We start from the raw sequence: 13498 nt of genomic DNA on the forward strand, positions 1-13498 counted from the left end.
AGTTGTAATCCTGGCTACGTGTAATCAGCTGCGAGCAGGTTCGTCGGTGTGTGTGTAAAAAGCACAATGGGGGAGTTTCGAGTCGTCACATTTTCAAACCAATAACGTCAACGTCGGTCTGGTGTACGCGTTACCGAAGAGAAAAGTAATCACTCACAATTACTGCCGGTTAAAATGTATTCAGTCAGGTTATTTACTTACTTCTAAAAGAAAGTTACTGACCGTTACTTGAAAATGTGACCGTTACTGTTCCGATGGCTTCGGATTTTCAAAACGACATATCTGTTTGCCGGTTTCAAAACGGGCCTTCTGTGATTTAGAATTGAATGGAATTGAAAAGAATTGAATTAGAATCACCGATTTAGAAACTAATTATCTTCATGGTCCATTTAATAATGATAAACGAATGCCCCAGTCGGATACTTTGTTCGAGGATCCCTCGGTAGAAAACTTGTAGAAACAAAAGGTGCCATTAAAGAGGCAGGGGACAGTTACGAGGTAAGGAAACCTAGTAACTGTTTCGAGTTATTTTAGTACTTCCAAAAAGTAATAATATTCATATTCTGGTTACTTCCTAATAAATGTATTCAAGCGATTACAAGATTCCTCCAAAAAGTAATCGATTACGAGTAATTTAACTACTCGTAATGGGCGCCATATCAGTCGGGTCAAAGTTGACAGTTTGACGGCGTCCTTATTTCCGACGACGTAAGTAGCATCAATCGAAATTAGAATGAATCCGATCCGTTGAAATCAAAATTAATTACAAATTAAAATGAACCCACAGGGACGCCTTTAATCGCGCACGTTGCCAATAGGCGTCGTATTGTATTGTATTGTATTGTACCTATTTCGTGCCAACGTTGCCGAGGCTAGCCGCTAGCTCTCGCGTCGCTCCGACGCTGTCAGCTACTTGCACGAGCGCGTGCGAACACGAGAGGAAGTCAGGTGCACGCGCTCGCGCAGCAGTGCGGGGTTGCAGCAGCTTCGCCGCTAGCCTCGACAACGTATACTACCCAATAGCAGGGGCCCTACGTTGCACTTCTTGGACTCCGACACGACTAGGGAGACGGAAGTGACGTCAACGACACAGCAAACGCAGATTGGATGTTAACAGAAGAAAACAAAATCAACATCCAATCTGCGTTTGCTGCGTTGTTGACGTCACTTCCATCTCCTTAGTCGCCGTCGGAGTCCAAAACGTGCAACAGAGGGCCCTGCAGGTATTCAATGAACGACATATTTGAGGGCGATGTCTATAGAGCGCATGCTCAGTACGAGCTCACATGCTGCCAATACCGGCAATCTCGATGGTCCGGAATGCACGTTGCAGAACTCTCGCCTTCGGCACGCGCTCAGCAGTCGCGCACACAGCTATGGCCGCCAGGGTCCACTATACAGCTTGGATACACCCGAGGGTGCCTCAGTGCCTTTCTGTTTGGGGTGATGGCGTCTTTTGTGGTACCATAGCCTTCTCTATACTGACAAAGCTTGGCAGATTGTCATGTAACGCGGCCGCCGAAAGTGAAAAGGTAGAGCGGCAGACAAGAGTCATGTAACGGGCGCCCCGCTGCGGCGAGACGCCGAAACACACTTGTCCCGAGCGATGGAATGCCCGCTCGTGCTTCTCGCGTTCCTCGGGCTACCGCTTCTTATCTTGTCGGGTTTGAAAACCATGTCCCGGGTCCTCGGCGCTGCAAAAGCTGTGCGTGGAGTACCAGACTCCCCGAGAAATGCTCTGTGCTACCAGATCCTCGCGCTCCAAATCTGCGACCGGGCACTCATGGCTCCGTTATCGAACTGCCAGTTATATAGCGCCGAGATGTTCCGGTGGCGCCCTCTTACGGTTTCCCTCCGTGACACCACGACTAGGATTTGCCTCGCCGTGACGTCACCAGTTGTTATTCTGACTACTTACCATCGGGGGCGACGACGAGTTCGATGGTGTGTTTAAAAAGCACACTAGAAGCTAGGAACCATCGCAATCTGAAACTAACACCGTCAAAGTTGACAATCTGACAGTGCTGATATGCCCGTGATTTGGCTCATCGTGGAAAGCTGACCACAGCGACGCTTTTGGCCGCGCACATCGCTAATAGAGGAGGCTATAGTAGTGGATGGATGGATGGATGAATACGGCTGAGCCCTTTGGATCGGGCGGTAGCTTACGCCACCTAGCCATTTTGTTTTACCATTTAAGCTTAGAATATTTAAATGTGAAATCTATATTCACTCCGCAGTGCAAAGAAAGTGAGGCTATGAAACCCCCTTGCCATCAGTGGATAAGAAAATACCTAGTTTTTTCTCGATTTCTGCCACCATTCACTTAATCTTTGCTTGGTAATCTCTACAGTCTTGAAATCCACTCTCCCTTCGCTGCCTCTAAAACCCAATGACTTTATTAAATCTATGTTGTCTTCGGTAGGCATAGGGTGAAGCCCTTTACAGTAGAGTATCAAGTGCTCAGCCGTCTCGTCCTCCTCTCCACAAGCAGTGCACACTGTATCAATTTCCTGGTACTTCACTCTGTATGTTCTGGTTCGCAGAACACCCGTTCTTGCCTCAAACAGCAATGAGCTTCCCCTAGAATTGTCATAAATGCTTTCTTTGGCAATAACTCTTTTGTTTAATCTATAGCTTTCCAGAGCCGTCTTTGTCTGCATTCCCTCTAGCCACCAATCTCTTTCTGTGGCCTTAACTTTCTTCTTAACTGAGACTTGCTCTTCGGTATCTTCGCTATAGCCCAAAAACTTTCCTCTTAATTTCCTAGTGCGCTGTCTCCACTTTGTGTCTACACTCCTCATGTATAAATAGCTGAAAACCTTTCGTGCCCATTGCTCCCCGTCCATTTGCCTCAACCTATCCTCAAATTCTACCTTGCTCACCGCTTCCCTGCTCTCAAATGATGCCCATCCCATGTCTCCTTGTACTCCCTGGTTTGGCGTTTTGCAATGTGCCCCCAAAGCCAGTCTACCTACTCCGCGCTGTTTAATTTCTAGTCTCGCATGCACTTCGGATCTCATGCATAGCACTGCGTTTCCAAAAGTCAAGCCAGGCACCATGACCCCTTTCCAAATCTCTCTCACCACCTCATACCTGTTGTAATTCCAAAGTGCTCTATTTTTCATTACAGCTGCATTTCTGTTGCCCTTACCTATTATATACTTTTCATGGTCTCTGAGATATTCTGCACCATCACATATCCATACTCCTAGATACTTGTATTTACTAGCTCTCTCAACTGTAATATTCTGTATCTTCAGCCTCTCAACTTCATCCTCGTTAAAAATCATGACTGCCGATTTTTCGCTACTGAATTCTAAACCTAATTCCTCTCCTTCCCTACCACAGATGCTCATTAATTCCTGCAACTCTGTCCTGTTGTTAGCCATTAGTACAATATCATCCGCATACATCAATCCCGGTAAGGATTGCTGAATTTTTTGGCCTAGCTTACTGTAAGAAAGGTTGAACCCAAGCCCACTCTTCTCTAGTCTATCCTCCAATCCTCTCAGATACAACATAAACAGCAAAGGCGATAACGGGCACCCCTGCCTAAGGCCTCGTCTTATCTCTATTTTCCCTGTCGCCTTTCCTTCCCATGTTATAATCACCTTGTTATCTTTGTAAATGTTCCTTAATAGTGCTGTTAGTCCTTCATCTAGGTTTAAGTTCTCCATTATGTCCCACAGGTTTCTTTGGTTCACATTGTCATAGGCACCCTTGATATCCAGAAATGCCAGCCAGAGCTGTCTGTTTTCTTTTTGCGCTATTTCTATACACTGTGTTAGAGAAAATAAATTGTCCTCCAACCTTCTTTGTTTTCGAAACCCGTTCTGTAATTCGCCCAGTATGCCCTCGCAATCTACCCATTCCTCCAGTCTGTTCTTTATAATCTGCATTACCAACCTGTAAATAACCGGTGTCACGGTTATAGGACGATAATTCCTAATATCAGACTTATCTCCCTTTCCCTTATATATCATACTCATCCTACTAAGCCTCCATTCATCTGGAATATTTCCTTTTGTTATCATGGTACTCACTACCTCCCTTAGTTTTGCCTTAGATTTAGGACCCAAATTCTTCACCAGCTTGATAGGGATACCATCTGTGCCTGTCGACGTGCCACTAGGGACTCTTCGTTCCGCCTTTTCCCATTCTCTTTGTCCAAAATCCGCGATGTCACAAACTGGACTGCTACTTCCTTCGGTTCTCCTATCTTCCACATGTAACCGTTCCCGAAATTTCTCCTCCATCACTGCTCCTATATATTGTATCGCATCATCTCCCTCTAATTGATCTCCCTGATGCGAGAGTATGAACCTCTGTCTAGCTTGCGTTGTTTCACCGAGTGAGTTCAAGTGCTCCCAAAACTTCTTGGCAGCGTTTCTATCTTTCTTACTTACATTACTCATCCATTTCTCACCCTTTCTCTGAATTTTCGCATTGATCAAACTGGATGCCTCTCGGCGACATGTTATAAAATTGTCCCATTTTCTTTTTACTTCCGTTTCGGACTCCCCACTACGCTTGGAATACCTGTGTTCTCTAGAGGCTTCCTGACGTTTTTGTATCGCTTGCTTCACTTCTTTGTCCCACCAGCTTTTTGGTCTATGTCCTTGCTTCCCCTTTCGTTTACTCTTAACTTTGTCTAGTTCTAGAGCAAAAAGCCTAGTTAGGCTCTCATAGGTCCAATCTGTATGCCGGTGCCCTGAAACTGCTGCCTCTATTCTTTCAACAACTATTTCCAACTCTTTGTCGCTGCAGAAAGTTTGCTTTGAATTATGTTGTCTAGTTTCAGGATTTACTTCTCTGGCAAAATTCAGCTTAATACGTTTGTGATCACTACCAAGACTTTTGGAACCTTCTTCATCTATTTTCATTACTTGTAACTTACCATATATTTTGTGTGACATGAGTACGTAATCTATAGTTGAATGCAGATTGCCAGTTTCCCAAGTTATGTGCCCGTCACACTTCTGACTGGTATTACATAAAACTAAGTCATGTTTTTCCACCAGTTCTAGTAATATGCTTCCAGTTGAGTCCGTATACCCATCCAGACCCTCAATATGGGCATTCATGTCTCCCATAATAATTATTTCGGAGCCTTCCCCTAGTTCACTAATGTCTCTTGATATGCAATCAATCATTTTTCTGTTTTCCTCTTTAGCACCTGTCCCTGTCCATAAGTAAACCACTCCAAGGACTGTTGATTCCCCAGCGACTTTTCCTTTCAGCCACAAATGTTCGGCGCACTCCTTTCTGATCCTTTGAAAGTTCATATTCTTCTTAATAAATGCTCCAATTCCACCTCCCTTCCTCGTTCCCTCCATTCTGTTGCATTCTTCCCACACATAGTCAGGGTTGCAAGGTGGCTGCTCCATGTCTCTGAGATGTGTTTCCACAAATCCATACACCATTAAATCCTCCTTTCTTAGTTGCTCCTCTACCTCTTCCCATTTTAACCTATTTCTACCACCCTGCATGTTAATATATCCAATGTCTGATTGTGCTGTTTTTTTATACCTGTTCTTACGTTTTGTCCTCTTTTTAACCCTGGGTGCCTCTCCTGACTTCGTTGGGTTTTCAATTACTTCAGTGCCCCCAGGGCCCTCGGTCCCCCCAAAAAAGCAGTCACCGTGCGGCCCATCCTATCCCCCACCCTGTAACCCGTGGCCTCACTGTAGTGAATGCCATCTGCAAAAGGGCGGGAGCCAGCCTCGTACACCTCTCTGTTTACTTCCATTACGTCGTACCGAAGCTGTCGACTCATACCCTTAATTACTCCGTTGGCTTCGACAACCCTCCTCTCCGTTAACCCGGACTGCCCCCGAACTTCTGGAATGGTGCACACAACCACATGCACATTCTCAGACACGTCCCTCAGCTTACGTATTCCCACGTTTAGCTGCTTTCCGAGGTTCTGGCTCCTACCCTTCAGCACATCATTAAGCCCCGCATGAACTATTACTAGGTTCCTTCCCTCCCAGTTATCCCACACCCCCTCACGTGCTGCGGTCATAGCATCCACCATACACTTCCCTGGCTGGACCTCTACGGTTACCCTCTGGTCTCCCTTCACCCTGTTATGTACACCCCTCCTAACCCGTGCTACGTTAGAGCTCCCCACTACCAGTACCCTAGATCCCCCTGGTGCCTGCGCGCCTTTGTCCTGCGACTTATCTCCTGTCACCTGACTGCCCGACGCCTGCTGCTCGAAGGCGCCATTGAGCTGAGGTTCAATCAGCTCTCCAGCGTCGTCGAGCCCGCCTGCCAACAGGCCGGACTCCCGACCACCAGGGACCCCAGCCTGCAGACTGGTGGTTCGTCCCGCTAGAACTGACACTTCCTCCTTTCTTCCCTCGCTACTCTCACTCGCTCGAATTACCCCTTCCAGGCGCTCTACCCTACTGTCACACTCCCTCTTACGCTCCTCTAAACCCGCCTTCCATACTTCCCCCAGCTCTTCCGCCTGCTTCTCGAGGCCGACCCGCTGCTCCCTCTCATGATTAAGCTGCCTAGTCAGCTCCTCTACCTGGGCCTCGAGACCCACCCGCTTCTCTCCTTCTGCCTTAAGCTGGGCCTCAATCTCCCGAAATCTACCCTCCCATTCCCCAGTTACCTGCTGAAGCTTCACACAAAGCCGACACTCGAAACTCACCTCCGCCGCCACCTCCAGGCTCCCGAAACCCGTCTCCTCCAGGTAACACCACCTCCCACACCCCTCGCACTGCACCAACTCGTCCCCAGCCTTGTCATGCCGACCCAAATCTAGACCCATGTCTAGACCGGGAACAAACCGTCCCTTCCCGCCAAAAATTCAAACAGAGCCTACTTTGCGAAACTAACGTTAACTGCTGCTGTTCAAACCTAATACTGCTACCGCATAGTCACTTCCAATCAACTCTCAAAAAAAGAGAGAGAAAAGAAGAAAAACTGGCACTTAGCTTCGGATGCTCGAGGAGAACCAGGAAACACGTCCGCTCACCGCTCCTCAGTACGAGACATGCTCACCGCTCCTCAGTACGAGACATGCACCGAGTAGTACCCGGTGCTGACAGCACGCTCTCACGGGGAAAATACCCAGAAATTGTCGAGAACAAAATCACAGTCGGCGCTAAGAGCGCGTGCAGGGAGGGGACAGGCTGTTACACACGTTTCAGAACAAATTAAATATACACGTTCGGAGCAAAATAGCCAGATGTTGAAGGCACCGTAGGCTATTCGTGCCACATGTTTGTCCAAAACAAAACTTACAATATTTTTTTTTTCATTGAGTACGATGAGCGCGGAAGTGAGAGTTGTGAATGAATCTGGAGACTGCCCTGAGAGTGCTATTGTTTGTTTCCGCGAGTGAGTCCCTCGTCCGGTTTTCCTCCTCTCTTCCCCCGGCCAAGCGTTTTCTTTTTCCTTTTTTTTTCCTCTTTTTTTAAAGGTGCGGGAGGTTGTTGACTGCTTGCGCGACCCTTCTGTAGCAAATGACCGCTCGCGCTGGCTTTTTTTTCTTTTCCCTCTCCACAGCGGAGAGAGAGGCACCTGTTTCTTGAGATAGTAGAGTTGCGTGAGCTTGCCGTCCACTCGCGTGAGGCTTTCAAAGGTCCCCTAGCTCGTGGCAGGAACGAAAGCGGCGGAAAGCATCCCGATTTGCGTGGACACTTTCTAAAACTAAATTAATAATAATAACGATAATAAGAATAGTACTCGTGCGCGTGTGATGTATCCGCCGTCAAAGCGGGACGAAGGTCAGACAAAGCTGGGCGAGCAACGAATGATTCTACGGCGAGAATGGGCATATATGGAACGGGATAACCGATAATTATAATGCAATTAAATGCAAAGGTGCAAGCGAGCTGGACAAGAATGACGAAAGTAATCCCTGGAGAAGGGGAACAAGGGGGACAAAGGACAAACACAAATCTCCAAACACAGCTAGGTGACTGGTGAGCGACCGAAAAAATCCGCCTGGTCCGGGTATCGAACCCGGGACCTCTCCATTACAAGTGGAGCGCTCTACCAACTGAGCTAACCAGGAGTTAGACGTCAGAAGAGCAAACGGGTTTGGAGCTGTGTTTGGAGATTTATGTTTGTACTTTGTCCCTCTTGTTCCCCTTCTCCAGGGATTGCTTTCGTCATAACCGATAAGCCTCGGTTATTGCTATCTCATGCACGCGACCCAGTTTATCGAACGAGAAAAGAATTGCATAATATGAAACAACTTTTTTCTTCTTTTTTTTTTTTTTTTTTTGCAGGTCAGGGTACGATCATTCTTACTCCAAATCGAAGAAGCGTTTGATACGATCTCCTCGATTACTAAAGTCGACAAGAGCAGTTGGAAGGATGATTTCAGTAGTATGGTAGCCCGTACATTTCTAACTCCTTTTCCGAGCCGCTTCGTATTTACTTTTCCTAACTCGCCATTTTGTGTTATGACATTACAACAATAAGTCCAACGCTCGGAGTCACGCTGACAGCTTAGAAAAGGGCAGAGTGGGGCAAGTTTCGTGCATCTAATGAGCACTCCACAGCTAATGAGATGGCTGCATTAGCTGTTAAGAAGGACCAAGAACCAATCACGTGAACAGTAAGGTACACCCTACGGTTCGTTTCGTACGTGCTCTCTCGCGCACATGAGAAGCGCAACATTCACAGCGATGCACACGTGCACTGTGTGTAAAAGGGAAGTGTAATTGTGCAAAGGTTCAACGAAACGTAATGAAAAAAAAAAATTACTCGCGAAACTGGTAGAGAAAATTGGTTACACATACCGTACAAGCATGCATTTCCCCCCAAAAATAATAATACTAATTTATACTTTATAATACAGGCGGGACGCGTGAACCTCCTCTCTGCCGTTCTTCTTCTCACCTTGTCAGCTGTCATGGTGACGACGCTTCTATGGGGGAAAGGCGCGCTCATTATTGTCTCGCTAGGCGGTATTTGAACTGACCGAGTTCTCCCCAGTTTTGTGAGTCGGAGGTTGTGGCGGGCCGCGTTCCCAGCAGGGAGTCGCCCCCTTTTCTCGATAGCGATAATTTCGGACTCGGTCTTTCTTCGCTCGTTCTTTCTTTCCTCGCGCCCCGGCTTTGTTCTTGGCTCCCGAGAAGGAGCGCGACGACCTCGGCGGCGCGCGCCGCCGGTGTCGATGTTGGCTTCTTCGGCTCTCGGAGGAGGCGGAGTACGAGAAACAAAGCATCAATGAACGACACCGGGGCGTGGCTTTTCGTAAGCTGTCAACGATCATAGAATTATCTGTTTTACCATTTTTTTTTATATATAAACAGATTAGGGGAAAGGTTTATAAAGAAAGGAAAGTTCCCGAAAAGTGCAACATGCTAGATTTTTTTTCTTCTTTTGGCTGGAAACCCGAATGTTACGCTAAATCTAGCGGAATTTATAGCTCGACTTCCTAGCTCGGAAAATCTCGCGTATAACTAAATACCCAGTGTTGCTCAAAACACGCTGCACATTTTCTTTCTCCCAATTGATCCGTAAAACTAACTCTATCAAAAAAAAAAAAAAAAAAAAGATATATCACATATGGCTTGTTGAATAAGCATATTATATCTGAGGTAAATTATATAAAATGAATTTAAATTGTATTACCCGTTCTCGTATGGTAATGGGACACGTATTCGTGTATATTTTCTTTTGCACTAGGAATGAAACTAATAAAAGAAAAACATATTTTGATCGTTTAGTTATTTGCGGGAACGCCCACACTCCAAGTAAAATGGGACACTGCTAGCGCCATCATCGATCTACTGTTCATCAAAAAAGAAAAGGAACTGAATGAAAATAGGGAGTTTTCGTAGATCGTTTTCGCCGCCCCGCAAGGCCCTCCGCAACCCGCTACGATAGCGGGAACTCCACAGTCAAGGCTATCGGCGCGCAGGCGCAGTAGCAACTTCTTCGTTGCGGAATGCTTAGCGGAGGAGGCAGCGCGGTCTACGAAAACTCTCTAATTTGACGATCTCACGTGCGTGGTCCCCGTCCGTCTTGTGTCCGCGCCGTTTGGAAGTCGTAGCTGCTTCGACTCGACCACTGAAATATGTCAGGGTCATCGGATTCGTCTCCGACTTGGACGTTACTCTGGCTTTGGAACGGTGATGGGTTCTGAAGGGATACGCTTGCGCAGGCACATGTGGCGCCTTCGTCTCGCTTTCTTGCTCTTTTCTTTTTTTTTCTTCTTCTCTTTCGCCCGAGCCCCGAAGTAATGATAGCCTGCCGGATTATTCGCTTGTGCGTCAAATTTGATCTGGACTCGTGGCAGAGAGAGATATATATGTAACTTTTCATTTTCTTAGAATTTTAACAGCGCCTGAGCTCTGATTTTGGGTCAAGGTGAGAGCCTTCTCGGCTGTTCTGCAGGACGTGGCGTCACTCGGGGCGCCCGTAATCGACCGACGAGAAGTTCGGGGCGAATCACAATGGTTTGCCCCGATTATTTTTTTTTATTTCGTACGTTCAACACTTTCGGGGCTGTGTTGGCGGACGCTAGCTTCCAGAGGCTTCGGCAACCTGGAAAACGGGGGAAAAGGGGGAAATTGTGAGGGAATGTGGCGAGTCTGGAAAAGTCGGGGAGTTTCCACCCCAATCAGCATTGGGTCAGGGAAAAAATGAGCTTTCCTTTCTCCGAGTGAGTTGCAAACGACGCACGTCTGGTGTGACACATTACGTGCCACCCAGCCGGCGCGCCAACGCGAATCACTGCTTATAAAAAACTAGAGACTTGGCAGAGCCCGAATCGCCTTCTCTCGAAGCGCATGCTGCACCAAGGCGGAGAATCTGGTGCTTGGACACCCACTCACCCTGTTGGCCGTCGGTTATATCATTGTTTTCGCATACAATCTGCACTTCAGACACCTCCTCTTCCCTAGACAGTCTGCATACAGAGCCAAACGCTAATCACCGCGAGATCTCTGCTTCGAATGCCGCACGGCAATGAGTTCAAGGAGAAAACTTGAGCACGCGGCATTCGAACCATGTATATCGCGGTGACTTGTGTCTTTTTGGCGGTGGCTCGAAATAACCCAGGCAATGTTTTAAGTTATAACTTATAAAGGACCATCTGTGCGTAGTTTCGCTCTGGGGAGAAGTATGGCTGAAAAAACCTTCAGTTTATTTTCACGCAGTTTTAGGGCGTTTGAATGGCGCCAGTGTGTTCTCTCGTACTTGGCTAGGTGGCGCAAGTCACCGCCCGATTCAAAGGAAATAGCCGCCATCCATCCATCCGTCACAACTCTACTCTCGTCGCGTGAGCGGCTACCAGAAAACCCCCGTACTCGGGCTCGGCGTAGCCAAACGCAAATGTAGAAACGGGCTCCTAGTGGGGGCCGGTGCCATTTGGAGCGTTCGTCGGACTGTTCGCACCGGGAGCGATAGGGAGTTTGGCCGACCTCGCCCGATTGCTGGAGGAGGTTCAAGGACGCTGCCCCCCGGGTCATCGGGCGAGCGAGGCGCTTGATCGCTGCTTGTCGATCGGCGTTCGCCCTCGCCTATCGGTCGACACAGCGCGGACCCGCCAGGCACCGTCGTTGCCCAGTCAACTCCGTCCGTCCTTGCCCCCTTCCCGATAAAAGATAGGCAGCGAGCGCGGGGTCCGACCGACCGGGCATTCCGCGGATGTCTGTTTGTTCCGAGTCTGCGCTAGGCGTGTGCGGGCAATAAATGGCCACGTGATGGAGGCTGTAACGCCATGGTTTTCTTGCTGCCCCGAAGACCACCCAAAAATGGTTTATTATTATTTTTTTTAAAGCATGGAAAAGTCGTTTTAAGGGTCGGCCTACGCCCGCCGAGCATCTATCTCCCCGCTAGATTTAGCTGGGAAATTAATAAACGATGTGTTCTTCACTTCTCGAAACGACTGTTGGTCGTGTTCTAAATATATTTTAGCGATCGTTCCGTAAGTACTGAATAACTTGATTTATAAGGCTTTGGGGATAAAAAGACTAAATAAGGGTCACTGCCAAAAGTTTTGCGTAGCATGTCCCGTGTGGGAACACGGGACGAAAGAAGGGGGGGGGGGGGGGGGGGCGCTTGCTTCTCCTGAGATTTTTTCGTTACGACGAGTTCGATCACAACCCTCCTCCCCCTCTCCTGCTTCCCCCGCCACCCCTGTCACCCCCTCAGCCCCCAAACACATCCGACGCCACTGATATCTTAGTCACAGCTCAATTAACTGTTCGTTGCGGAGCAATGTATCTGTTGAGAAAAGATAAAAATACGAATAAGGTCACACCGAAACCAGGGTACTAGCGGAAAGAGTCGCAAGAGTGATTCTCGAATGAGCAAGCAGTTGCAGTGGCAGCGGCAAGCTTGCTCAAGTTTACCTCCCGGGTGCACGCTTTACCGGCGGGATACCATGCGCCTGCGCGCCGAAACGTGTGTACACCCGCCGGCACTATGAAGGTGAACACCTTACCTGGTTTCTTGCCTGTTTTAAGGCTCCCTAAAGCTATATTAACTCTCAACGTCTCGAATGGTACGTGGCTTGAGGGTCTAAACTTTTTGTTCTAGCCTTCTTCTGGAACAGAGCTTGTTTCAAAACTTGCAGGAGCGTCAAAAACAAGAAGGGGGCTGTTCACCTTCATATTGCCTCACGGGTGTACACAAATAAAGAACACCGTGATTGGGCTGCCCGTGTGTATTTTTGCTTCTCCTTACGTGGCTCGTAATGATCGTGTTCTCTGCGGTATTGTCTCTCGTATACTTCCGTTGTTGTGACGAACTCAGTGTATCGCGAAGTATTGCACGGTCGTTTTTGCAGTTTCCTGTATAAAAATCTTGACTTTTGTAGGTTTAGAGAACTTGGGAGGGACATATTTGTATTGACAAACGTCTTAGTTGATATTCAGTTTTGTTTGTTTTTTTGCTGGCAGTTTACGGGGATTGTGTTTACATACTAAATAGGCTATCGAGTGTGGTTCCCGCGAACGCCACCAGAGGAGCCCTATCCATGATGGTGCAGTGCACACAACGGCCCGGCCTCCGGTAACAGGTGCGGGCCTGACCGCAGAGCCCGCACGGGTAAACTCCGGAGAGGCTGCACGGCCGAGCTCAGCTCGGCGCTGCCACGTCACGAGAGCGCGCTCTCAGCTGTCGGCCGCTGTTTCGGCAGTAGCGAAACATGACCGTCCACGCCAGTATTCCGCAGACGAACTAAGGCAGCGGAAGAACGACATTCATGCTTTCGCATTCACAACTCATAAGAAGTGCTTAAATGTCCTCGGATTTTTTTTTTTTTTTTTGTGCTTTGTTTTTAACAGGGCTTCGAGTAAAGCTCTGGCGAAAGCGGAGTTTCTGGGGTTTGGATTCTTGGAAAGTACATGATGTGCAGTGTGACGCAAGTACGCTAGAGCATGAAGACAATGAAACAATAGCTTAGCAGCTTCTTCAATAAAAATAATAAAAATATTTGTCTCTCGACTCCGCACTCGCTCGCAACTCCAGCACTCCTGGAATAAAATCCTGAAGGTGACTCTTTTTGTTGTGT

At 47.9% G+C, this 13498-nt stretch overlaps 1 protein-coding gene and 1 non-coding gene across 3 annotated transcripts in view; one reads left to right on the forward strand and one right to left on the reverse strand.

The window, feature by feature from the left end:
* LOC8038672 (ribosomal protein S6 kinase alpha-5) overlaps positions 1–13498 on the forward strand; it is a 176825-nt gene that overhangs the window by 80265 nt on the left and 83062 nt on the right. The gene's annotated exons all lie outside the window — the stretch shown is intronic.
* On the reverse strand, positions 7966–8038 carry Trnat-ugu. The gene has a single exon. It is a non-coding gene; the product is annotated as a tRNA-Thr (tRNA).

Source organism: Ixodes scapularis, unplaced genomic scaffold (assembly GCF_016920785.2).
Source record: "Ixodes scapularis isolate PalLabHiFi unplaced genomic scaffold, ASM1692078v2 PGA_scaffold10__122_contigs__length_95168666, whole genome shotgun sequence".
NCBI classification, from domain to species: domain Eukaryota; kingdom Metazoa; phylum Arthropoda; class Arachnida; order Ixodida; family Ixodidae; genus Ixodes; species Ixodes scapularis.